We start from the raw sequence: 27,719 nt of genomic DNA, 5'->3' as shown, positions 1-27,719 counted from the left end.
GTGCCCTGGCCACATATGGACAAAAACAATTTAATACAAATGCTTCCCACTCTTACAGTGGGAGTGGTGAAATGATATATGCACTTGAAAAGCAAACAGGAGTCACATTAGCAGTAGGAGACATGAAAAGTGTACTTGCCAGCATGCTAGTTGAACAGACAAACACAATTCAGGGAAAAGCAGGGTACCCAGGAGTTTGATTGGAAAACAATGCACATGATGGCACTTCATTTAATGAATGTTGAGCCCATGCATGCGATGCTCTGAGAAGAGCGTACCCCGACAAACCTGACATAGGATCAATCATGACATGCACCATGTGAGCTGATGAAGACCCAGCATTATATGTTAATTTGATTCAGGAAATGTGGAGAGAAGAAACAGGTGAAGCATGGGATAACATCATACTAATATGTTACGCGGGGTTCAGCAGATATACAAATGGAGCAAAATAAAATAGTGGTATTTAAAGCGAAAACATGGGGCAAAACACAGGTACAAATAGTACATTATTGCAAGCACGAGAAAGCGAGAGAAAAGTAAGAACAGGCGCAGCGAGTGAAAGCAAAGTTAGTGCAGAAAAGCGAAACCAAAAGTTGATGTCTGGAGGTTTTACATAAAAATCATAACCATGGGCACAGCTCTGGGCAGCCCCCCAGACCATTGTTTTTCAGCCTGTCAAACCATTACAGAAGGTGAAAAACCATATGCAAAAAAGGCTTGGTCCAACCCAAAAAGGGGCCGTCCAGGCTGAATTGCTAGGTTGCATCCCTTCTGCACGAGACCACAAGCATCCCCAGAGATGTTTCAGCCTGGTTGGGTATCATCAGGGAGAAGTTGCTTGGGTCTCTAGTCCCAACAGGCTCGGGACCCACATCTGGGCACACCTGTCCCACTTGGGATGACTAAAGAAAAACCAAAAGTTGATGTATGGAATCTTTTTAATAAATCATAACCAAGGGCACAGCTCTGAGCAACCCCCCAGACCATTGTTTTTCAACCTGCCAAACCATTACAGAAAGCAAAAAAATATATGCAAATTAGCCTTTGTCCCACCCCAAAAGAGGCAGTCTAGCCCAAATTGCTAGGTCGCATCCCTTCTGCACGAGACCAAAAGCATCCCCAGACATGTTTCAGCCTTGTTGGTAATCATCAGGGAGGAGTAGCTTGGGTCTCTAGGCCCAGCAGGCTAAGGACCCATGTCAGGGCATACCCGTCCCACTCGGGGTGACTAAAGCAAAACCGAAAGTTGATGTCTGAAAGGTTTTGAATAAATCATAACCAAGGGCACAGCTCTGGGCGACCGTCCAGACCATCGTTTTTCAGCCTGGCAAGCCATTACAGAAGGGGAAAACAACATATGGAAATCAGGCTTGGCCTCACCTCAAAAGCTCCCTTCCAGCCAGGATTGCTAGGTCACATCCCTTCTGCACATCCCTTCGTGCAGAACAATCTAGCAACAGTAAGAATGGAAGGTGCAGCAGTCACAAATACCACAGATGAGCAACAAGGTCAGGAAACCCAACAAGGGACAACAGGTGATATGGCAAAGTATAGAAGGAACACGAAAGGGGTGCAGGGAGCAAGAGGTAACTCCCAGAGACGGTGAGGGGGAGTATTTTGAGGTTTGAGACCAAGATTTAGGGGGGCATGTTGCAGAAAAGTGGGAGATATATTGTGAGATTGCAGAAGAAGACAACCCATGAAACATCATCCTGGCACTCCCCCAAACCAGTATCCAGCCTATGAATTATCTTATAGAGCACCAGCATACAGAGAGTACGCCTCAAGGTCCACGCAGCCACAATATCCTGGCCTATAGCAGATAGAAGCCCCCACACAGGGACAGCCCTTATAGTACCCAACCAAGAATACTGCACAGCAGGGACCTTCCCAAGCAATCACACTGCCACTCGAGCAGAACATCCTGCCTCCGGGGACTGTAACACATTTTGCATGAACAACCAAGGGCACAGCTCTGGGCGACCGTCCAGACCATCGTTTTTCAGCCTGGCAAGCCATTACAGAAGGGGAAAACACATATAGAAATCAGTCTTGGCCTCACCTCAAAAGCACCCTTACAGCCAGGATTGCTAGGTCACATCCCTTCTGCACATCCCTTCGTGCAGAACAATCTAGCAACAGTAAGTATGGAAGGTGCAGCAGTCACACATACCACAGATGAGCAACAAGGTCAGGAAACCCAACAAGGGACAACAGGTGATATGGCAAAGTATAGAAGGAACACAAAAGGGGTGCAGGGAGCAACAGGTAACTCCCAGAGACGGTGAGGGGTAGTATTTGGAGGTTTGAGACCAAGATTTAGGGGGGGCATGTTGCAGAAAAGTGGGAGATATAACGTGAGATTGCAGAAGAAGACAACCCATGAAACATCATCCTGGCACTCCCCCAAACCAGTATCCAGCCTATGAATTACCTTATAGAGCAGCAGCATACAGAGGGTACGCCTCAAGGTCCACCCAGCTACAATATCCTGGCCTATAGCAGATAGTAGCCCCCACACAGGGACAGCCCTTATACTACCCAACCAAGAATACTGCACAGCAGTGACCTTCCCAAGCAATCACACTGCCACTCGAGCAGAACATCCTGCCTCCGGGGACTGTAACACATTTTGCATGAACAAGTGTCATGGGAGATAACACACAGGACAGCCCATAGCAAGCCCTGACATGTCCAGTCCTATTTGTCACCCCAAATGCAGAAAAGGAACATAAAGTGGTAGTAAAGATAGATATGATGCACACCTTCATGGTAGTTACAGGGGCTACCATGTCTTGTATAAAGGAAGGAAAGTTTTGTTTGACCAATAAATGCATGGACATGCAGGAAGTCTCTGGGGCTATAACAAAGGTTCCTTTCACAGAAGATGTACCCATTACTATAGGGACACACAGGATGTTAGCACCATTATTGTACCATACTGTTACGCTCACCTGGCTCCCACAGAGGCGTCAATCTGGACTGGACTGCTGCGGTCTCCACCAATGTGACACGTAGGGCCGAGATGACGGACTGGATTGGCCCACCTAGCTTCGTTTGCTTGGCCCGTAGGAATATTCTTCTGCAAATGGAGAAAGGGGATTAACCACCCGTGGAGTTGAGCGTAAATCCCCCCACCCTGCTGTTCTCCCCACTGATCACCTTGGATGTCCCCTCTTATAGTCTCACCTGATGATTTGAAAAGATGAGCTCTCCATCCTGCATTGAGCGCAGGGGCGCGTAGATAACCAGTTGCTTCACTGGCTCAAAGGAATTGGTGAGTTCCAGGACAATATTGACTCCGATATTCCCAGCAAGACTCCGTAAGTATGTAGTTCGTAAGAGTTCAAAGGCCTGACTTTCACTCTTGTCCGATTCCTTGCAGGTTGCAGCTTGACCCTACTGAAGAGTTCCTCGTGGCAACCGGTAATGTTCCGGAAGGATTTGTATTATCCAACACAGTTCGATAAAATAATGTCCATATGTAACCTGTTGCTTTCTCCCTTATTCAGGCGCTGAGAGAAAGTATGAAGTCTATAAGAATAATGCCTCCGGGGGAAAAATCAGGTAAGTCTTTTGTGGTGAGGAGGGTTCCCCTTGTTAGTCCCTTGTTTCACCTTGCTGCCCTTTTGTTTCCCCTTAGGGGCCGGGGTTCGGCTAGGATGCAGTGGAAGCTGCGCCGACCCGTGAAGAAGAATAGTACCGACGGTGGTAAAATTAGGTAGTCTATGGGGGGTATTCATCTGTGTATTCCCTTGGCTCACCTTGCTGTTCTTGTCTTCTCCTTAGGTGCCAGAGTGCGGCGGGAACATGCAGGAGGATGCAGTGAAATGTAAAGATATTGCGAAGGTGCTGCAGCAGGTGAGGCGACGCGCATAAAATAACTTCTTTCTTCCAGCTCAAAGGCACGATGGATCGGGAATTCAGGTAAGGATCAAAGGTATTGCTCTTGTTCTAACCTTTTCTCCTTCTTTCTCCCTTTTTCTAGGAGCTCCAAACTCGAGGCGGGCATGGCAGACAACTGGATGCAGACTTGCAGGCACGGTGAGCGTTACGCTGCTGGATGCAGAATAACGCGAAGCGTGTGCTGCTCTTCGGGCATGGTTTAAATAGCCTCCAAAGTAGTCCCAGGTAAGTATTCCTCCCCAGCCCCACCCGAGTAAAAAATAGTCCCTAGGTAAAATAGTCCCTTCCAAGCCTCGTTTGGCTTGGAGCTCTTGCAGCATGGTCTGCATCAGGTAAGTTTGCAGCATGGTCTGCATCAGGTAAGATTTAATCTATGAGCCTGGCACCTATGGCACCAGGACTGACTCTCCATATGAGCCGTGCACCATAGGCGCCAGGACTGCACCCAAATAGCCCCTAACAGGGGTTGTTGGGCTTGCTTGGGGTAACTTGATGCCTGCTTCCGGGGTTGCTGGACTTGGTCTGGGTCCCCGGGGGTAGGCATCGTGACAGCACTCCCCCCCAAGGCCCCTCCTAAAGTCGTTCTTACCTGTGGTTTCGGTTTGTCTGGGAAATTTCGGTGGAATTTCTTCTCCAATCGGGGTGCATGAACATAGTCACTAGGTTCCCATGACCTTTCCTGTGGTCCGTAACCTTTCCAGTCGATTAAATAAAAAAGTTGGGCCTTTATCAGCTTGGACTCCAGGATGTTCTTAACTTCAAATTCGGGTTCTCCGTCTACAAGGATGGGGTCTGGTGGCTTTGTTAGTCTTGTCCCTGGTTGTACTGGCTTCAAAAGTGACACATGAAAGACGGGATGAATTTGCATATTAGCAGGTAAGTCCAACTTGACAGCCACCGGGTTGATAATGGCCTTAATAGAGTAAGGTCCCAAATATCTGGGGTTAAAGGTCCGTGTCCCCTTTAGAGATATATGTTTTGTGGCTAACCATACTTGGTCCCCTATTTGGTATTGTGGAGAATCACTTCTATGCCGATCAGCATCTTTCTTGTATTTTTCTTTCGCCTGTTTTAAATGTGTAGTTGCTTCCTTAAAGGCTTGTGTAATCGTAGCGTGCAGATGGTCCACTGCGGGCATTTCTAAGTGTTGGGGTGAGTCAAGGTCTGAGGTTCGAGGATGGTGCCCATATAAGGTATAAAAGGGGCTTTGTCCAGTTCCAGAGTGTAATGAATTATTGTATGCATATTCGGCGATCCAAAGAATGTCTTTCCAATTACTCTCCATCTGATGTAACATACAACGCAGGCATTGTTTGAGAGTCTGTTTGGTCCTCTCCGTTTGACCATCGGTCTGGGGGTGGTGACTGGTCGATAACCTCACATCGATTTGTGCCAATTGACAGCATTTTTTCCAAAAATGTGAAATGAATTGACTGCCCCGGTCAGAGACCAATACGGACGGAAATCCGTGTATGCGAACAATGATTTCGAGGAACTCCTTGGCCAGGATTGAAGCAGAAGGTAATCCCTTTAAAGGAATAAAGTGGGCCATCTTGGAAAAAAGATCCACAATAACTAGAATGGTGTTAAATCCATTGCATGGGGGTAGATCAGTAATAAAGTCTAACAATAAGGTGTGCCATGGTGTAGGCGGAATGTCTAAAGGTTGTAAGAGTCCAGCTGGTTTTTTCTTTTGACTTTTGTTTTGGGCGCAAATGCCACAAGACATCACAAATGATTTAATATCCTTTTGCCAGGTGGGCCACCAGAATTGTCTTTAACATTAGCTTCAGTTTTTGCAATACCTGGGTGCCCTTTCATTAGGGTATTATGATAACGGGAAATTACTAGCTCTTGTAGTTCCTTGTGTGGCAGAAATAGCCGTCCTTGGTAATAAGGCAGATCATTGGTGACAGAGTAGTCCAGGCCTTTCTTTACCCAGTCCTGCAAGGCTGTAGAATCAAAGAGTTGCTGGATCTTTACCTGAATGTCCTCTAGAGTCTGTAGAGTAGTCATGCCAAGAATCCTTTGTTCGGGAATTATAGGTACTGGTTCAGGGTTCACTTCTGCCTCTCCCATCCCTATTCGGGATAAGGCGTCTGCTTTACCATTCTTACTACCTGGTCGATAGGTTATCGCGAAATCGAACTCAGCAAAGAACAATGCCCATCGGAGTTGACGTGACGATTGGGCCTTGGCTGTCTTTAAATACTGTAAGTTCCGGTGATCAGTGATCACAGTAATGGTATGCCTCCTGGCACCGAGAAGATAGTGCCGCCAAGCCTTGAAGGCGGATTTAATGGCTAATAACTCCTTATCGGTAACCGGATAGTTTAACTCAGGTGCCGAGAACTTTCTGGACCAAAACGCTACTGGGTGAAGCTGTCCAGTTTCAGGGTCCTTTTGAGACAGGACAGCTCCAATGGCTAGACTGGATGCATCAGTTTCCACTATGTATGGAAGTTCAGGGCACGGGTGCTTTAATACAGGTGCAGACGTGAATTTCGCTTTCAGCTCTTGGAAGGCATTTTCAGCTTCTTCAGTCCACATAAAGCGTTTATTTTTTCGTAAGAGTGCTGTGATGGGATGTACAACATGTGAAAAATCCGGGATGAATCTGCGGTAGAAATTGGCAAAGCCGAGCATATTTTGTACTCCTTTAACTGAACTTGGTGATGGCCACTTAAGGATTGCGTCCACCTTTCATGAGTCCATTCGGACTCCCTTTGGGGTCAGGATAAACCCAAGGAATTCAACTTCTGTGGCATGAAAAACGCATTTTTCCAGTTTTGCATAGAGTTTGTGCTGGCGCAATTTCTCAAGGACTGCTCGGATGTGCTTCACATGGTCAGATTCTGAAGAGGAGTATACTAGAATATCATCGATATATACGACAACACAAATGTCAATGAGTTCACGAAGGACATCGTTCATGAAGTATTGGAAGGCTGCAGGTGCATTGCACAACCCGAAAGGCATCACCTGGTATTCGAATAACCCATACTTAGTGCGGAAAGCAGTCTTTCATTCGTCGCCCTCTTTTACACGTACCAGATGATATGCCCCCCGGAGATCTAATTTAGTGTATATGCAAGCGTCCTTCACTTGGTCTAGTAGTTGAGGGATCAGAGGCTATGGGTATCGGTTCTTAACAGTTATCTGGTTCAATGCGCGGTAGTCTATGCATGTTCTGAGGTCACCTTCCTTTTTGGGCACGAAGAACAAAGCTGAAGATGCAGGGGACTTAGATGGGAGAATAAAGCCATTGGCAAGGTACTGGTGTAAGTATTGTCGTAGGTGAAGGTTCTCAGGTTCCGTAAGGGCATAGATCCTGCTACAAGGGGGTTGTGCACCGGGTATGAGATCGATTTGGCAATTGTACGATCTGTGAGGAGGTAAGGTGTTTGCCTGTTCTTTTTGGAAGACATCCTGGAATTCTTGGTATTCAGGAGGTAGTTGCATGACTGCTGTGGTTACTGTGGCCAGGCCTGCGCTCAGATTTTTCTTTGGGTAACAGGTTTGCGCACAATCCGGGAAGGTTATTCTCTTCTCTCGCCAATCAATACAAGGATTATGTGTTTCCAACCAAGGTATCCCCCGTATTATTTGGAACTGTGGGGCCTTGATTAGATCAAACACAATAGCCTCTTGATGCCCATCTGGACCCAATAATGTCATCTCTGCGGAGGAATGAGTTACAGGCCCAGAGACAATTTCAGTTCCATCAACTGTGGTGATGACATCTGAGGTGGTTTTTCGGCAGAGAGGCAGATTCATCCTGGAAGCCAATTCGTAGTGCACATAGTTTCCTATGGCCCCGCTATCAATGTATGCCCTTACTGCGTGCATACTCGATGGCTGCCCTGTATCTATGAGGACCATTGGTATGATGAAATGCGAGGTCTGAGTATCCTTCTGCAAGCTCAGCAAGCAGACCTCTACGCTTGTCGGGCGTGGTCGTTTCCCGAGTCTGACTCCATATGGCTTTTATCAGCAGCTCCTACCACTTTCTTGGGTGGTTTTACAGGGCAATCCCATAGAAAGTGCCCAGAAGTTCCACAATATAGACACAATTGCATTTGCCGTCTCCTTTCTGTTTCCTTCTGGGTTAAGGGTCCTTTAACCCCTCCGATTTGCATGGGTTCTGAAACCTCTGCTCCTTTGGGGTTCTCGTGGGTTTTGACCAACACCCTGTTCTCAAACTTGGCTCGATCAGCCTTTCTGTTCTGAAGTCTGTGATCTAACTGGACCACTAAGTCTATATATTCAGCACAGTCTTGAGATGGGTTCACGACTTGAGCCAAGACATCCTTGAGTTCTCCTCGAAGCCCTCGATGAAATAACGTGAGTCGTTTTACCTCAGGCCATCCAGTTTCCACTATCAACCTATTAAAGGTTGTGATGTACGATAGAAGGTCCTGGTTACCCTGTCGTAGTGACAAAAGTTTGTTATCCAGGGCCTGTCCTTGGGAGTGCCGGGCAAATAGTCTTTCCATGCTCGCTTGAAAGCACTGAAAATCGAGAAGAATTGGGTCATCCTTATTACCTAGTGGAATTGACCAATCAGCTGCCACTGAGATATGACAATACAAAGGCTATCTTGGCTTGATCATTTGGGAAGGCTCCATGTCTGCATAAAAAGTGCAAGCGGCATTGGTTCATAATCACGGCAAACCTTTTGGGATCTCCAGCAAAGCTTTCGGGGGGAGCTAATGGAATATTTCCAGGTAGGTTTAATTGCACAGGGTTACTCGATAACACAGGAGCTGGATTTCCCCCGGAACCAGGTAGGAGTGCTTGTCCAGCCTGGCTTTGCAATAGTTGCCTAGCAAGGTCGTCAGTTCGCTCCTTTGACAAAATCAGTTCCCTCCTAAGGGCATTGGTTTGTTGACGGGTGGAATGCACTTCGGCCCTCAGTTCCCCTAGATATTGGGCCAATTGGTCAGTCTCTGAGGAATCCATAACGCCCGGGTGGGAAATTGTAGGAAGGCTTTGCGTTCTGTTACGCTCACCTGGCTCCCACAGAGGCGTCGATCTGGACTGACTGCTGCGGTCTCCACCAATGTGATGCATAGGGCTGAGATGACGGACTGGACTGGCCCACCTAGCTTTGTTTGCTTGGCCCGTAGGAATATTCTTCTACAAATGGAGAAAGGGGATTAACCACCCGTGGAGTTGAGCGTAAATCCCCCCACACCGCTGTTCTCCCCACTGATCACCTTGGATGTCCCCTCTTATAGTCTCACCTGATGATCTGAAAAGATGAGCTCTCCATCCTGCATTGAGCACAGGGGCGCGTAGATAACCAGTTGCTTCACTGGCTCGAAGGAATTGGTGAGTTCCAGGACAATATTGACTCCGATATTCCCGGCAAGACGCCGTAGGTATGTAGTTCGTAAGAGTTCAAATGCCTGACTTTCACTCTTGTCCGATTCCTTGCAGGTTGCAGCTTGACCCTACTGAAGAGTTCCTCGTGGCAACCGGTAATGTTCTGGTAAGGATTTGTATTATCCAACACAGTTCGATAAAATAATGTCCATATGTAACCTGTTGCTTTCTCCCTTATTCAGGCGCTGAGAGGAAGTATGAAGTCTCGGGGAATAATGCCTCCGGGGGTAAAATCAGGTAAGTCTTTTGTGGTGAGGAGGGTTCCCCTTGTTAGTCCCTTGTTTCACCTTGCTGTCCTTTTGTTTCCCCTTAGGGGCTGGGGTTCGGCTAGGATGCAGTGGAAGCTGCGCCGACCTGTGAAGAAGAATAGTACCACCGGTGGTAAAATTAGGTAGTCTATGGGGGGTATTCCTCTGTGTATTCCCTTGGCTCACCTTGCTGTTCTTGTCTGCTCCTTAGGTGCCGGAGTGCGGTGGTGAAATGTGAAGGTACTGCGAAGGCCGGTGAGTTCAGTGCAGCGCTGCAGCAGGCGAGGCGACGCGCATAACATAACTTCTTTCTTCCAGCTCGAAGGCACGATGGATCGGGAATTCAGGTAAGGATCAAAGGTATTGCTCTTGTTCTAACCTTTTCTCCTTCTTTCTCCCTTTTTCTAGGAGCTCCAAACTCGAGGCGGGCGTGGCAGACGACTGGATGCAGACTTACAAACTACTGAGAAGGATTCATTGAACCACTTTTGGGAGAGTGGCACTTTCCAAATCTCTTAACCAATGAGCTGCAGGAGGAGCAGTCCAAGGCAGAGGAGAGCTCTGTCCCCTAACCCCTCCCAGGGAACATTGAGCATCACTACTGCTGTGGAACAGGACCTGCAACTCTGTACCAGAATCTCCTGAAACTGGGAAAGCAGACCCTGAACAGACTCATACTGTTCTCCAGCCCCGGAAGTGGGTCTAAAAGCATCTGGAGTACCAGATTAGTTGAGGCTTCCAGTTCTGCCAACACAACACCAGTTGAACTGACACTGAGCTGCATTAAATGAAGAAGGATCCCACCAGTGCTGCTTTTTGGCGCTCCTCTGAACCTTCAAACAAGTGCTTGCATCACCAGCCCACTCAATGCTGCATCGTGCCCTCCCTGAGATCGTCACCTGCTAGGCTGGAATCAACCACTCGACACCAGGAAACAACTCGAACATCTTTAGAGTCAATTTCTGACACAAACCAGTGGTTATGCCACGACTTGATCCTATTTGCCTTCAAACTGCTGCTATGCCGAACAACTCATTAAAGCAACTGGATCACCGTTTTGATCAAACTGCTGGAGCATCACTCATCGACCCCTCCCAGCAGTCACAACACATTTCGACCATGCTCAACAACAATGGGTATCTGATGAGTGCCCCAAGCTGCTTCACCAAACACGGCTTACAACCTACAAAGGGCTACAGCATTCCAATCTGCTTGACACCCGCTTGCTGCTTGGGCCCCCATGATCTACCGTACCGAAACTGAGCTTGATCAGCTCGCAACACTGCTCGAAGCTGGGTTCCACACCATTGAACGGCCAAGAACCCCATGAAGGTATGATTGACTAATAACTGTCCCCTGGGTCCAGATTTGGGCCCTATAGACTGTTTAGGTCACTAAATCCCTTTTAGCATCCAACAAACATATCCAAATTAAGAACATTGTGGTTTTTACTTGCCTTACATTCCTGTTTCATTATCCCAAGTGCTGCATTGTGCAATCTTGGCTAATTCTTGGTTCTTTCATCAGGGGTAGGTTTTATGTAGTGTTTTTCAATTTAGTCATTTCTGCAGATGGTTTGTTTGATTAAAGTATATTTATTTTCATAAAACCATTATTGGACATTCCCTTTATTTTGGACTGTTATGATTTGCTGGTTGGGTCAATACTGAACCACTCTTAAGGGCATAGCCTTCCCTCTGCCCACATTACCACAAATGGCAAAGGAGGTATATCACTTAACTGGTCTTGTTCTACCTGTATGATTGTGTTGGCTCTTGGCTTGTAGATGTGTGTGGGATGAGTGGGCATTTTCGTCCCTACTCACCCTTGTACTCGTGCAGAGCAGAATCCAATTTGTCACAGACACATACATACATACATGCCATATAAATATGCAGAAATACAATGCTTTATCAAAATAGAGGTTGTCTTTGTTTGATTTAAAGACCTGAGGGATCACATATTTGGTCACTGGGTGCCTGTATCTGAGGACTGGGGCAGTAGCCAGCTTCAATCTTGTTCTGACGTACATAGCAAATGCCTCTCTAGGATAATGTGGAATGCCCTTTGTTTGCATGTATCAGCCCTTCCTTAGTGCATAGGTGTGCTTGGAGGGATGGTCAACCATTGACCAATCACATTACTGTGTGGATGGTGCATGGCATGCAATGCAATTGGATGCTGTGTTCAGTCACTGACTCCAGGAGGGGATAAAAGCACCTCCCATTACCCACTCACCTTGTCTACTGCTGGAACTATGTACCTGCACAGTTGAAAGCCTTGCTGTCTTGAAGAGATAACATCTATTGCATAATCTACTTTTATTTAGTGCTAAAAAAACATGTGCAGAAGTAGAACTAGAAAGACACATGAGCAATGAACAAATATATAAGAAGGGCCTTGTGTGTGTGACCTTCCTGCCTACAAAGTGTCCCTACATGAACCAGTAATATTGATCAGTGACTTAAGAACCTCCCTTAGATCTTTGTTCAGCCTGCAGGTTCAAATCACAACAGGGACAATTCACCTCTTCCTTGGTCAATAAATTAAGCATTGTACAAACTGATCATAAATAACGCCTATTATCATAGTGCTCAGAAGCTTGACAAATATGGCACTAAGTGCTTTATAAACATAAAAATACTCATGCACATGTGGAGTTTACCTTCATCCCAGTGCCCACCCCATCGCCTATGTCTTGGGATACACCACTGCATTCCTGCTCCGCAAGGCATTTTGACCCATATGTCCATTGGTCACCTCTCCTTAACTTCCATACTGGCCACCAAACAGTGAACCCACAAAACAGAAAGGACGTTAAGCACATAGCTGGAATATGTGATTGTAAGTCATGGAATCTACAAAAGCAGATGAAGTGTTCAATGTTGAAGGGGTATCTGGTAATATTACCCCCGCACAAATGGTCGTCATACATCTAGTCACTGGGAAAATGCAGGGGCGACATTACGCATGGTGACCATTTGTAAGGGGAGCAGGGCTGTCCCCTGATCCCCTTGGAAGGGGAAAAATCATTTTAAAAACAGGAGTTGCGGGGGTGTCCCCCGGAGGTTAACAGTGATAATGTCTCCACAAACCACAGCCTTTATGCAGTGACTTTTTGCCACAGAGCCTTTCTGCGGGAGCATTATCGCATTGGAAGCGTTGAGGGGAGGATGCGAATGGGGAATCCTGATTCTAAAAAGGGATTGCAGTTCATTGTGGAGGCAAAGGCAGTGCAGTACATCTCACTAAGCTATTCAGGAATAATGTACTTGGTCTTTTTTACATTCTGCTACAGTTTGTGCTTGGTTCATAGCCATATCCAGACTATCCCAAATGGCTCATAGCCCACTCGTCCAAAATTCCACCCCGGCTAGACACCGAACGAAGAAATACAGTTAGAGGGGGTCAATGGCGAGAAGATGAGCCATAATACTGACACGTTCATTTTCGTGGCTGCATTGCATTTCAAGAGTAACACTTTTGTGGGTTAAACCAACTTTTCATCTGTTTTAAAAGCTGATGGAAATGGCATCACTGCTCAAGAAGCATCAGAGAGCCTTGTCCCCAGCAACCTGCCATACGTGGGAAATAAATTCAAGGGTTTATCATAGGCCGCCAAATGTGAGTAATGGGGAGGATTGGTTCACAAGGGAGGGAAATAGCAGATCCTACATGCCCAAAGGAGTCTGTTGGAATTGTGATAACTTCTACGACCACAAGAGGGGGTTGAGACCTGCTCTGGTAATCCCTAGACAGTGGATTACCTAGTTTGGAAATGTACTTAGCTAGTGGTCAAGTGAAAAGCGGAACTGTGGTTTCACTGTTTCTATGGAATGCTGGGAGGCAGATCTGGAATTCTAGGCTTGGACCCGATTATTATCAAAAATAAAAAGAGATTAATAGCAGATGGGATGCCTGAAATTGTGTTTAGGACTATGTAAAAGGTCAAACCTTTTGCATTGTGCCCTATGGTCGCCATATTTGACTTACACTGTACACTATGGTCACTAATATACCACATTTAATCTGCATTGTGCACCTTGGTCGCTAATAGACCACATTTGTCTTGCATTGTGCCCTATGGTCGCCATATTTGACTTACACTGTACCCTATGGTTACTAATAGACCACATTTAATCTGCATTGTGCACCTTGGTCGCTAATAGACCACATTTGTCTTGCATTGTGCCTTGTGGTCGCCATATTTGACTTACACTGTACCCTATGGTCACTAATAGACCACATTTGATCTGCATTGTGCCCCATGGTCGGTAATAGACCACACCTGCACTGCCTATGGTCGCTAATAGACCACACCTGACTTGCATTGTGCCATTGCGCTGATAGTTGCATTTAGCCTACCTAGTCTTAGCCACCTCAATTGCCATTTGAAACTTCACCTATCGGTCTATTATCCAGTCACTTAGCATGCACTCCCGGGGTCTTGCCTACAGGTCACCCTGGCTACTATTGCATATCGCCTTCCTTATCACATTAGGAATACAACCACCTAAAATAAGCACCAATGTTAACACTCTGAGTCTTCGCACCACGTCCTATTCCACCCATTGCACCTGCCATATCATGCTCAACACACAACATCCCAATACTGGACTTAAAATGACCCACTATCCAGATAGCACCACCCTACAAAGGCCATGCAACACTGTAGACAGAAACCTTAGACTACGTGCTCGCCTGTCCAAACTGCATGAGCTACCAGCCAAGAAGGCTGAACTATAAAAATCCCGAAACAAAATACAGTTACCCTTGAAGGGTATTGCGGAACCTACTAGGAAACAGGCTAAGCCCAACAGACCCAAACTAAACAACTCCAAACAGATAACTAAAGGTAGTCATAACACCACCAGCCCTAACTTAGCTGACCATAAACCATATCTCAAAGGTGCACTTATAAACGCCAGGTCGCTAGTCGCACACGCCACAGAGATCTCGGACATCATTGCCACAGACAACTTAGACTTTTTGGCCATCTCAGAATCCTGGCTACATGATGCGGCTGGCCCAGCCTTATCGCTAGCAGTCCCAGACAACTATACAATCCTACGTGCGGACAGACTTACCTCCCGAGGTGGAGGTCTAGCAATCATAGCTAAAACTAGCCTGGACATGAGGATCATCACTACTACCAATAATATGCAATCCTGTGAATGCCTCACGGCTAAAATAGCCATCGCCAACTCCCAAACCCTAAACATTATCCTCATCTACAGACCACCAGGTCCTATCGGAACCTTCTCTGAGGACATCTCGACATCCCTGTCCAATAACCTAAAAAATACATCCCAAACAATAGTGCTAGGAGACTTTAATCTAGGCTATAATGACAATAAGGACACCCAATCTTCAGTGATTGCTCTGACCTTGAAAGAGCTGGGATTCTCCCAAAAAGTTGAACTACCCACCCACAACAAAGGTCGCATCCTTGATTGGATAGCAGAACATAATTGCAAAGTAAATATTACGGATTCTGTACCGCAGTTCTGGACTGACCACCACCTGCTATTATTCTCAGTGACAACCCACCGGGTCACTGCCCCGTCCTCACTTGCCCCACCTCTGCAAACGAGAAATAAAAAACTAATGACAGTGGAAAATCTGATGCCCATTATAATACCTAAATTAAACTCACTACCTGACTACATGGACCCTAATCTGTTAGTCGAACATTATAATGCAGTCATGTCCTCAGCCCTGGATCACATAGCCCCGCTCAAACTAAGAAATAGCAAACCTAAAAAACACCTCAATTCTTGGTTCACGCCCCACCTAAAAAATCTTAGGCTGGCCAAAAGAAAACTTGAAACTATTTGGAGACTTTCCCCATCTGTCAAAAATAAACTCAACCTCTCCAAAGCCTCCTCCCAATACAAGAAAGAAATACTATTAGCCAAACAAGAAACCTACAATACTAGAATATCCAACTCAAAATCTAGTGTCAAAGAACTGTTCAGCATTCTGAAAGAACTGGAAACACCTGTTGTACCCCAAGAAAACTGTACCAAGGATAAAAAATGGTGCTCTAGCATACAACTTGCTTTAACAAACAAAGTAGCAAGCCTACAAACCAAAATTGCCATCAAGAAGGCATCACTTACACCACACATCCCTCAGAGCTCAGCGCCACCGCCAATGCCCAAGTTAGGAGCCCGATTCTGCTTCTCTAAGGTATCGACAATAGAGGTAGAAAAGGTCATCCTGGGACTCAAACCGTCCAACTGCAAAGGCGACCAATGCCCAGCACAACTCATCAAGGATGCTGCGAGAGAACTGTTGCCATTTATAACCAAACTAATCAACTCTTCCTTTACCTCAGGTTCAGTACCGATCAACCTAAAAGAGTCCTGGGTACTGCCACTACTAAAGAAGCAAACCCTTGACCCTGCCATCCCGACTAACTTCAGGCCCATCACGATTGTGCCCTTTCTTCTAAAAATTTTAGATAAAGTGGCTTACTTGCAAATGCAAAGCTTCCTAGAGTCTAACCACCTACTTGGAACCCGTCAATCAGGATTCCGCACCCAACATGGGACCGAAACAGCGTTAATAGACCTTAAGGCCCAAATAGACGATTGTAGAGACAATGGCCAAGCGGCCCTACTTCTCCTCCTGGACCTATCAGCGGCATTCGACTTAGTGGACCACACAGTCCTCTGTAGTCACCTCGACTCGGCAGCCCACTTTTCAAAAGAGGCCATAATTTGGATCCAGTCATTCCTGAGTAATCGGACCATGAGAGTCTTCGCTCCATCAGCCTCAGCAGACCCAATCCCTATAACATGCGGTGTTCCACAAGGATCTTGTGTGTCACCCACCCTCTATAATGTCTTCACGAAGCCTCTCTTTGATGAAATGGATCACCTGGGCATCGCTTATACTAACTACGCAGACGATACCCAGATCCTCCTCCCGCTCTCAGGAGACTACGCCAAGGACCTGGCCCTAGTGAACAGGATCTATAGCATCGTCCAGGCATGGATGGCCACACACGGCCTATGCCTGAACGATGATAAAACTGAGCTTATCATCCTGGGCACCACTACCTATATATCCAAACTCAGCCCTGATTACGACAACTTCATTATTGATGGGAACAACATAAAAGTAGCTCATGAAGTAAAAACCTTAGGATTTTACCTAGACGCCACCATGAACTTTACTAAACAAGTTAACTCCCTAGCTTCTGCCACAGCATATACATGCAAACTTATCAGAGCGAGCAAACAATTCCTCTCCACAGATAGTCGCATTACACTAGCCAGAGCCTTGATACTATCCAAATTATATTATTGTAATGGACTTTACATTGGAGCTAATAAACAGACCATCCACAAAATTCAAGTGCTCCAGAACAATGCTCTGAGAGCAGCACTCAAGATTAATAGAAACAAGCATATTTCCTCCACAAGAAGAGAACACAAATGGCTCGCCACCGCAGACAAAATTCATCTCAAAATCGCCTCCCTCACCCACAAATGTATCAACAACAAAGCTCCACCTTACCTCATGGATAGACTACGTAAAAGGACTTCTTCCAGACCTACCAGAACAGCCAACGCAAACTGCCTCCAAGTCCCGCGTTTCAAACTTGCCACTATAGGAGGAAATAGCTTCCCGGTCAAGGCTGCGCAGTTATGGAATTCCCTCCCCCATGACGTTAGAGAACCTCAGCCTTTCGCAAAATTTAGACAAAAACTCACCAGGTGGCTGAGAGCCAACGACAGCTAACTACTCCACCTGTCACATTGTACATTACTGTATATAATTATATATTACGCAAACAGGAGCAAACTCCTTGTTCCCCTGTCCTTGATCTCCCCTTGTTCATATCTGCTTGCTGTAATATTGCTGATGTCTGTCTACTCTTCCTGCCTCTTCCTGTACGTGCAATTAGCCGAGCATATCTGTAACCAAGCTCGGCGCATCTCTGTACCTTCATCTGATTTCTATGTACCTGTAACTAAGTTGAGCATATCCTTATCTGTTTGCGCCCTGATACTCCAGGGTTTGGCGCGCTATACAAATAAATAAACTAAACTAAACTAAACTAAACCTTAGCAGAATGAAGCAGGGGATCCCAAGGGGTTACTGAGATTTCCCCTGTCTGGTGTTACTTTACATTAATTATGGGTGTTTTCCCAGAAGACAGCTGCTTTGGCCAAAAATAACGTTCTGAAGAACCAAAGAATTTAAAAGGCTGCCACTTGGCTCGCCATCAGATAGCCTAATCGTGCTCAAATCACTTATGTAAGAAAAGAGCTCCATTTATTCTGAATTAAAGGGTGGCTACAGTGTAGCATTTTGTCCCTTATTTTCCAATCCTGCTTTATCATAAATTATAAACTGCGTGGTATCTTTGGTTGGCATCTGGATCTCTCTGCATAGTACCTGGGACATACTGGTTCTGGAGCAAGCTAGATGAGGAATCTGACAATTGAAATTAGGTTGTGCAATAATTGGACTACTTCCGAAAGGAAGATATACCATCAACTAGAACATTGCAGAAGCATGATAGAGTCCTACATTATTGTTTGCAAGGCATTGATTTTGTAGAGGTGCAAGATACATGTTCTCACTCTTTCCCTCACTTATTATGATCACTCTGAATGCATACATTCTCGTTCAAGCATGTGTCACGCTTCAAAAGATTTAAGGTCATCGGCAGCCCTTTAAATAAATAATTGACTACCATGGAAACACAGTCATTTAAAATATCACCAGCAAAGAAATCCACTGGCAAATATATATGCCCTCTTGAGGTGATATGGTGCTACACCAGCAGGTCAGTTTTACAGACTTTGAAACATACAAAACAACTACATTATTTTTCTTGAGAAGCTGCCATGAGTATATTGCTGGACACCACTCCTTCTCTAGTGACATTTGCATTCAATCAAGCAATGAAGGAGAATTCACTACGTTTCATGCATGTATCTTTGAGAATTTGCCATCAGGAAGGATGTAAAACCCGTGGCTTTGTTGATGTTTACTACTTAATAAAATGATGCAAATAATTGCATTTTTTAATAAAAGGTAATCTGCTGATGAGATTTCCCCTTTCAAGCTCCATGCCAAACGCATAGTGTGTATCTGTGCCCTTCTGAATCAGTCTCCTAATCTGCAGTGTATGCTCTACCAGTAGCAGAGAGCAGGTTCAGAGGTCGCAGTTGCCCATCTGACACGTGCAGTGACAGCCAAGTTTGTGCAGTGCAGAGGATGCATTTGAGATATGCACCCCTGTACCAAAACTATGATGATTATAGGTAGTCCATGATGGTGGCAGGTTAAACGCTAAGTATAAGCTATACCTGAGTTAAGGGATGGTGCATGGCACTACCCAGGATCATTGCAGCCACATCCAATTTAATATCACACATGTGTCAACTCTTGTGGCCCAGCTCGACTGTGGAAGGTGATATGCATTCTGGCCAGACATGCTACCCCTGACAGGATAGGAACCTGAATGACCAGGCTTCTTCTTTGATCTCTTTGTGAGGGTGGAGAACACCCTCATCCGGTGAAAGCCAGTCTACAGGAAGCTGGCCTGTGCCCAGGCATGAAAGAAGCATACTCATTCAAAGGGAGTAGCCTCACACATGGGTCCTGCATTTCTAAATGCCTTTAATCCAAACTTAGATCTTGATTCCTGAGAAGGGAAGAGGTGAGGTTAGTGTAGACATGGGAGCTCTGTGCATCTGTGCAGTGGGGGAAGACTTCGACCATGTTGTTTCTCTCTGACTACCTCTCTTTTTGCTGTCTCCTCCATATCCTTTTGAGCAAAGCACTTTGGGTGGTATGTCAAAAGGGCAAAGTGTACTTCTTTCAAGCGCAGGGATTGGACCCGTAAAGCAGAAAGACTAGTTTTAATCCAATCACAGACAGGCTTTTGCCTTTAAATGAAGGGGGCATCCCACCACTTCTTCAGTTCATCCTTTGGACTGCAATCCTGAAAGAAGATTTCATTGGACCTCTGTTGGGAGAGTTGATTTTCCAGAGCCCTCCACCAGAGTGGTGAAGACTTAGCTATTGGGGGTTGTGAGGAGGGCTTTGTATCCAAAGTAGAGAATGACATAATATGAACAGTTTCGAAAACCTTTATTTTTGGTAAAAGGGATGGAGAAACTCCTATCTGGCCCTAAACCTAAAATGGGAGCTCGCTCTACAATCTTAAGAAAAAAGAAAACAGTCCTAGTCAGTCATGTCACAAAATCATAATCAGTTAAACTAATAAACCTAATGCCTGCCCTCTCTCTAATACAAAAATGTGTGTAGGAAAATGTGCTTTTCAAAGGAAAATCAATGTGGAACAAAAATGTCAGAACGGAAAGTGTATGTATGGCTATGTCTCTCCTTCCCCACATTATGTAGCACATAGGTTTAAGGTGGAGCACCGACACTTGGACACACTCTGTCTGGTAAACACTTTGGCAGCTGGATCTATCTTTCAAAGTCTCTTGGTAATGCAGACAATGGGCCTCATTACACGGTAGGCGGTAGCGCCATGGCTACCTCCTTACCGCATTCCGGGTCCGTGTTCCCGAAATAGGGACTTACCGGGTCATTCCGACCTAGGAAGACCCAGTAAGTGCCCATTCTGGGAACCATTCCCCATTCTCATTTGAGCCCCCATAGGGTTTGCGGTACCGTTATTAACTCTGAAGTCCCTTAACAGGTCCCATCCTTAACACCAGGTCAGACCTGGTGTTAAGGAAGGGACCCGCTAAGGGACCTCGTAGTAGGGCGGTAAGGGATTACCGGCACCGGTGCCCTTACCGGTGCCGGTAATCCCTTACCGCCTACCGTGTAATGAGGCCCAATGTCTCTCAATAGTTCAGCAATGGCTCCCCTCACTCGGGTTCAAGCCTCTCCTCAAAACCAATAGTTCAACACAGTCTCTTTTTATTGTTCACTTTCTCAGGGTTTTCTTCCCCTATGGTTTTGCTAGCACTTGGTCAAGACCTCCCTCAGTCGGGCTGGAGCCTTTCTTTTTGCACATCAAAGTTCATAGAACATTTCACAGAGACCTTCGACTGGGATTTCATCCTTCGCCTGACCACGCGGTTACTCTGTATCCATATAATTCCTTTCAAATATGTTGTTTAATCTTCACTTGTGTTTCATTTATATCACGCGTAGCCTTCAGCTTCTGACACAATTGTTGCCAGCACTCCATGGCCCAAACAGGGCTTTCGTCCTCTCACTTGACTCATCGGTTGCGAAGGGAGGCTTGCTACTTTCGCAGCTTTTCAACTGAAGTCAAGGATGTGGCTCTCACAATTGGCTGGTACCTCTCTAACTCCACCGTTAAGGAGGGTAGCTGTTGCAGTCTTGTGGCACAAGATACAATAGTCTTTTTCCAACTGAGCTGGCTCTCCTAACCTTCTTGGCCTCTTGGAGTTCTCGCTTTCTGGCAAATAAGGAGCTTTCGCTTGCAGCCTCTCTCCCCTGCTTCTCTGATCTCTCGCTCTCATTCGCCCGGTCAGCCACCTCTCTGGACGAGCCGCTCCTTCGTGCATTTTCCCTTGCTCAATAGGTACAATTCACACTTCCACAGGTCTCCCTCGACCGGGTCTCGGACCTGTCTTTCATTTTAGTTTAGTAACCACAGTAGACCTAACGCAGCCGGGCACGAGCCTCTTGCTCAAAAGTTCACATATCGCCCTTAACTGGGCTCAGACCTGTTTAGGCATCCATCAGCCAGGTTCAGGCCTTTAGCTTACAGTTTCTCAAAAGAAATAGTTTTAGACTTCCAGTCCCAGAATTCATCCGTCTCTATTTTGCTCCTACTTCGCTCGCTCCACAAAATTCCATTCTCGCGGTTTAGGAGCAGCAGGAGCACAAGAGGATGTTTACCTGGGGTCAGGATCTTACCACCTGCCCCCCAAAGGCCTAGGATTCCCAATTTCACCCAGGGGAGGAGCTTTGATGTGGGTGCCGCAATGCAACCCCAGTTGCCCCTGTGTATAGTTTCCTGGAGGCACAGCTTCGACTCCACACCAAAGCCTCCCCTGCACACTCAGGCTCAGTGTCTGGGTAGTTCTCCTTCCTCCAGGCCTTCCAGGTTCCTTCCAGCCCCTCTCTCTATGGCATCTCTGCACCCTTCCGCATCCCCGCTCACTCAATGTGTCTCCCAGTGCTCCACCATTTATACTGGTGGGGAGGAGTAATAAGAGTCAGGTGTGAGCAATTGTCCAGCACTGCCTGACTCTACCTGACCTTGTTAATGGGACAAGATGGAGACCGCCCATAGGATCTCATGGTGTATAGGTCCCTATGGGTTATCTCCATCACTCTCGTCTGTCTCTTCCTCATCCCAGTGGTTTTGCAAAACAGCAGTGGGGAGGAATTATGGGAATTGTAGTTGTCGGGAAGGAATTTATCAATATCATGGGGGTTCTAATCAGGATGAAGGGGTGAATATACAAATTTGGTTTTATTTTCCTTTCATGTTGTTAAATAAGTATACTGGGGTTTGGTGGGATTTGATTGACAGTATCCCATAATGACTGAGGGGGTGTTGGGTAGGGGAGTGTTGGAAAGGGGGGAATACTGCATCTCTCCCAGGGGCATTCCTCCCATTATCTCCAAGGGGCCCCTTCCCAGGAGATCCTCCCTCGCTTGTCCACCCCCAGGGTTGGGATCCCAAAGCGAGGGCCCTTCCCTGGCCCCCTTAGTCAGGTGAACCCAAAAATAGCCTGGGAGAAATGCTCAGGTTTCTCACAGGATGTACCTGCTGCTGGAACAAGACTTGCCTCTTTGACAGCCATACTGCTGCCAGGACCTCAACTCAGTGAAGGGCACCAGAAGGTGTGCACAAGCTACCCTTGCTGAGGTCCAGAAAACAAGGACTGGACTTGACTCTGAGATCCCTGAGTGGGACTAACAGCATCCAGAGAGTGAAGACATCCCAGAGCCCTCTGCTTTCTCACATAAAACTGGTCAAACTATTGTTGGGCTAGTTTCACTACATTTCAGACCAGCAGGACCCTCCAGAGCTGCCATTGGCACTCACCAAGCTTTTCAAACTCTTACTGCTCATTCAAACATGTTTGCTGCTGCAACATACTAGCTCAGCACATCATTGCCTCAGCTCCAACTACAAGTATCTGCAACCACTGAACCGCTGCTTTGTCCACCAGTATCTTTGCTGCTCATAGTCATCACTAGTCAAACCAACCCTTGTGGATCTTCGAGCCCCAATCATCAGACGCTGCTTCAAACCCTTCGGACCGTACCTGCACATCCTGTTGCCAGTATCTTTACCGTCTATTTGACCATTGAACAGTGGCCCTCGTGATCTGTATCACCTTGAGCACTTCATTGAACCCGTCTGATTAACCAGCATATCCAGTAGCCAGCTTCTTTGAAGTGACCATCAAGCTGACTCTGGTAGCTCTTTACCCTCTACGCATCCTTGTCCTCCTGACCAACAGAAGTAAATTCATCACAGTATCTGTACTCCTGTGTTCAATTGCAACCATAAGGCAAACAAGCAACAGTACTGGGTTTGGCCGATATATGTAGACTAGCTTGGCCTGATGCAGAATCTCACAGCAAAGACCAAAAGCATTGCCAGAGCATCTTGCGTGTATTAATGTTGAGCACCTTTAAAATATTTTTGAACTGCCTGACGAGGAGGGACGGCCTTGACTGGGCTCTCAACCTGCTTGGAAAATAATTAAGGAAATTGCCTAAGCAGCCCGCGGTCCGTTTCACCTCTGCAAGATGGCCATAATCGTTGCTGAAGTTCTGATGAACATTTATTACAAGCAGTGCCGAAGCAGAGATAAATCCATGAAGCACTATTTCTGCAGACAATTTAAAATAAATATTTAAGAGCACTTGAAAAACTAATGTGTGGCCCGTGCAAGGGAAATAAAGTCCTGTAGTTCAATAGGCAGCATTTTAGTTTTCTTTAAAGTAACTTCTAAGGTCCCTTACACAGCTCACCTTCCAGAGATTCTGGCCTTCAACTCCCATACACCCCCACCACTGATTATGCTGGCTGGGTCTGATTGTCTGTAGTCCAAAATATCTGATTGGCGACAGGTTGGTTCCCCCTCGTGTAATGTAATGGACAAGGGTTATGGCATGAGCTATGCATGTAGATTGGTCTCTAGGGGAATGTAGTGGGAACGGAATGAGAGGAGTGGTCGTTGGAGAGGTCGATGAAGTGGGCTAGCATGGAGCACAGGATAGAAGTGAAGGTTCTCTGTTAATCTTAATGTAACTTAAATTTAATTAAAATAATTGAACACAAACCACTTCACTTAGGGCCTCATTACACGGTAGGCGGAGGACCCAGGTGCCATTAGCACCTTGGTCCATGCCGGTAAAATACCGCCACCTCCTTGGTGGAAAGGGGAACTACCGCCCTATTCCAAGTTTTGGCGGGGTGGTAATTCCCCCTTCCCCCATTGCCCTTCCCCATTTCCATTTTTGCCCAATAGAGCATAATGGGAATGGGTAAGGTGCTAATTACGGTACCGCAATTAGCACCCTGGTCCCTTTGCGGGTTGGTTTTTAACGCCTGCTAAACAGCAGGCATTAAAGTACCTACCCGCAAAGGGACCTCGTAGTAAGGCGGTAAGGGTTAACGGTCACCGGTACCATTACCGGTGACCGTTAACCCTTACCGCCTTCCGTGTAATGAGGCCCTTAGTCTTTAAAGGGATATTTTAAAAATGAAATGAGTGTACATAAATACAATTCACTTCTCAAATTATTTAGTGAGTCATTTAGGTGAAGGTAAACACCTGCAAGGCTCTGGGCCTTTTCCTTTGGCAGTTTATACTGACAGCTGCAGCCTTAACTCTTTAATTGAAAGATTGACAGCAGTAACTTTCAATAGAAAATGGGCAACTGAGTGCTCACAACGAATCAGCACTTTCAAGTGTGAGTAGGAGGTATCGGCAAAGGACAAGTGGATGTGTAGACATTCAAAAAGGCCCTCCTCCTCGGGGCGCTGTTGCGCTCGATGAAGATGGCCGCCTGATTCACTGCTCCGACCCGTGTGGCACTCTCTATCTGTAAAATCTCCTGTTTGCCCCGATACAGCGTATAGCCGACCCCCGGCGTGGGTCACTGACCGGACTGGGAGTCTACCAGGCGAGTTTCGCCCGCCGAGCCGCCTCTGCTGCGGAGTTACAGCCCGCCGCGGGAAGGGCGGAGGCGGTTGCCCTCCGGCCTCCGTGCTTGGCTCCCAGAGTTCCCGCCCGTGCTCCGCGGCCTGCGGCCTACTGTGTGGGGGAGGGGCGCCCCACTCGCCTTGCGCGGCTCGCTCTGGCTTGGCCCGTACTGCACAGCGGCCTCTTCCTCCTCACCACACTGGATTCCAGAGCGACCCGCTCCGCTGCCCCGTCCTGGGCGGTGTGCTGTCCGAGACCAGAGTGTGCATCGATCCTACCCCGGATGGTGAGTGGCCCTGGCCCGATATCCTCCGCGCCTACTACACAGCAGCGGACCATGCCCCCTTCCTCCCTGATTTTGGAAGCTTGCTTCCCCTTCCCTCCTTCAGCCATCTGGGGTTGGCAGTCGGTCTGACCACCTCCGTTACGGTCACGGACACAACCGATCCACCCGGCTGTTGGGCCTACTACTGCGACTGGTCCAGGGCCCTGGCCCCCTCCACTTGCTTCCAACGACCCGCACCGAGCGCCACCCGTCCTACTGCCTCAGACAGGGTTGTTTCCCTACACTACTTCAACACCGGCTTCTTGTATCTCTCTGGCTGCTCATTGTTTCTTGGGTCCGGACCCCCTGCGGAACTTCTTGAAAACTTCCTGGGCCCTCCTCCGGTTAACTTGCTCCTGCATGGTTTGACTACCCCGGCGTGCCTCCGACGGAGACGCCATATTTCTTCCGTCCTGGCGCTTGGCTCTACCTCCGCTCATACGCTGCCTGCTTGGTCCTGGAACCTGCTCTTGCCACCATATCCACTCTCCTGGTTGGTCTCCGGGGCTTAAGTTTATCCCCCCTCTGGCGACATGTCGACACGAACCGGCAAGAAGCAATCCTCCATCAATATTTTCACTAAACCCTCGGTGGGCCCCGGGGCGGAGGCATCTACACAGGACTCTTCCCCCTCACCTGCGCCGGAACCATCCGATTCCCAGAAGATGATGGAGTTTAACCGTGAGGGGTTCACCCCAATTCATAGCAAGCTGGATGATATGAATGGCACGATATCCTCCATTAAAGCGCATATGGAGAGAACTGATGGTCGTGTGACCGAGATTGAGGAGCGTGTGAGCACCGCCGAAGACGGCCTAGGTTCCCTCCGTGCGGAGGTCTCCATACTATCCACCCGTGTCACCGAGGTGGAGAAGAAGAACGAGGACCTTGAATCTCGCTCGAGGCGCAACAACCTTTGCATTGTCGGGGTGCCAGAAGACGGTATACAGGAACCCATGGAAGACTATTTGGAGGGTATGTTGCTCCAGCTCCTTGATTCCCCAAAACTCTCCCCGCAGTTTGCGATCGAGAGTGCCCACCGTTCACTCACGGCGAAACCCAAACCTGGTGCACCCCCACGCCCGATCATAGCCAGGGTCTTAAACTTTCGGGACCGTGATGCCCTCCTCAGGGCGGCGAGGGCCAAGGGGGACCTTCTCTTAGGCGCGGCCAGGATCCATCTATATCCGGACTTTTCGGTGGCTGTTCAGCGGGAACGTAAGACCTTCCTGGCGGTGAAGAGGTGACTACGCGATCTCCAGGTGAAATATTCCATGTTATACCCCGCTAAACTGCGCATCGAACATGCAAACCGCGTTTACTTCTTCACGCTGCCCGAGGAGGCCTCCAGGTTCATAGATGAACGCTTTCCCGGCTGAACTACTCTTGCAGCAGACGCCACTACTGGCTCACCACAGCTTAAGACATTTGTTCAACGGATGCCCTTACATCCTGCCCCAGTACTTACCTGTTCCTCTGGCATTCTGACATTACCTAATGTGGTTCCCAAGAGACCACCTGTTCGCACCTGTAACAAATAATGTTGTTATCTTTGATGTTTTTCACTACTGTTATTGCTCCCTGCTCATTGTCCTAACGCTACGTGACCGGGTTAACCCCGTTAAATTGGTTCATCATATGTTTACCATGCCTGCCCCTTCCCCCACGGGACCTCCCTTGGACGGGAATTGATATTAGCATTGGGCATTATGGTTATCCTAATATTGCCTCATGGTTCGGAGCATCGCCGCCAGGCCACCTTGCAGGCCCCCCAGGCGTTGATGCCACTGTTCTGGTTTTGGTTGTTGGACTATAGGGTGATCATCCCTCTGTTTGGGGGAGGGATGTGGGAGGGGGAGGGGGGAATGGGGTTATATGTTAAAAAAAGCTTAGTATTCGCAGAGAAGGTTGAGTCAGAAGCAATACAATCCCGTCGGCGATACAGATCTGCCCGCACTGGGCGCCGACCATGGTGGGCACATTTCCATCCACCCGTATTCCTTGATGGCTGCCCTTGGAGGGTTGAGTGAGGAAACTTTGACATTTATGAGCTGGAACGTACGGGGGCTGGGTAATTACAAGAAAATTAGGCTATTACAACTTCAGGCCGAGCGTCACGGGGCTAAAATCCTGTTCCTTCAGGAGACGCATGCATGCACAGAGTATTGTGACAAATTCGCTAAAACATGGGGCCCACAAAGGTACTTCACCACCTACTCTACCCAGAGCCGCGGGGTCATGACCCTTATCCACAGGAGCCTTAAATTTGTCCCCACTGCTACGATAATTGATCCCCTGGGCAGGTACGTGCTTCTCCATGGCAACCTACAAAATAGGAAAGTTATCCTGCTAAATATATATGGTCCCAATATTGACAACCCCGATTTTTACACACATCTTATAACTCTCCTGGATGGCTTCCCTCTGATACCGATTCTCTGGGGAGGCGATTTCAATACGATATTCGACGTGGATCTTGATAGATCTGGCTCCAGACCCCGTCAACTCTCCAGAGCTGCATACACCACACTTTCCTCCCTTCCTCGCTTGGTCCTGTTTGACGCTTGGAGGTTCCTCTACCCCAACTCCCGCTCTTATTCCTTTTATTCCTCGGTTCACAACTCCTTTTCCCGGATTGATAGATGGTTGTTATCCGACGATCTGATGAAAACCGTGTCTGGTATGGCAATCCTTCCT

Source organism: Ambystoma mexicanum, chromosome 1q (genome assembly GCF_040938575.1).
Source record: "Ambystoma mexicanum isolate Mex_15411 chromosome 1q, UKY_AmexF1_1, whole genome shotgun sequence".
NCBI lineage: Eukaryota > Metazoa > Chordata > Amphibia > Caudata > Ambystomatidae > Ambystoma > Ambystoma mexicanum.
The sequence above is the reverse complement of the archived record's forward strand: the minus strand, read 5'-3'. Positions refer to the sequence as shown.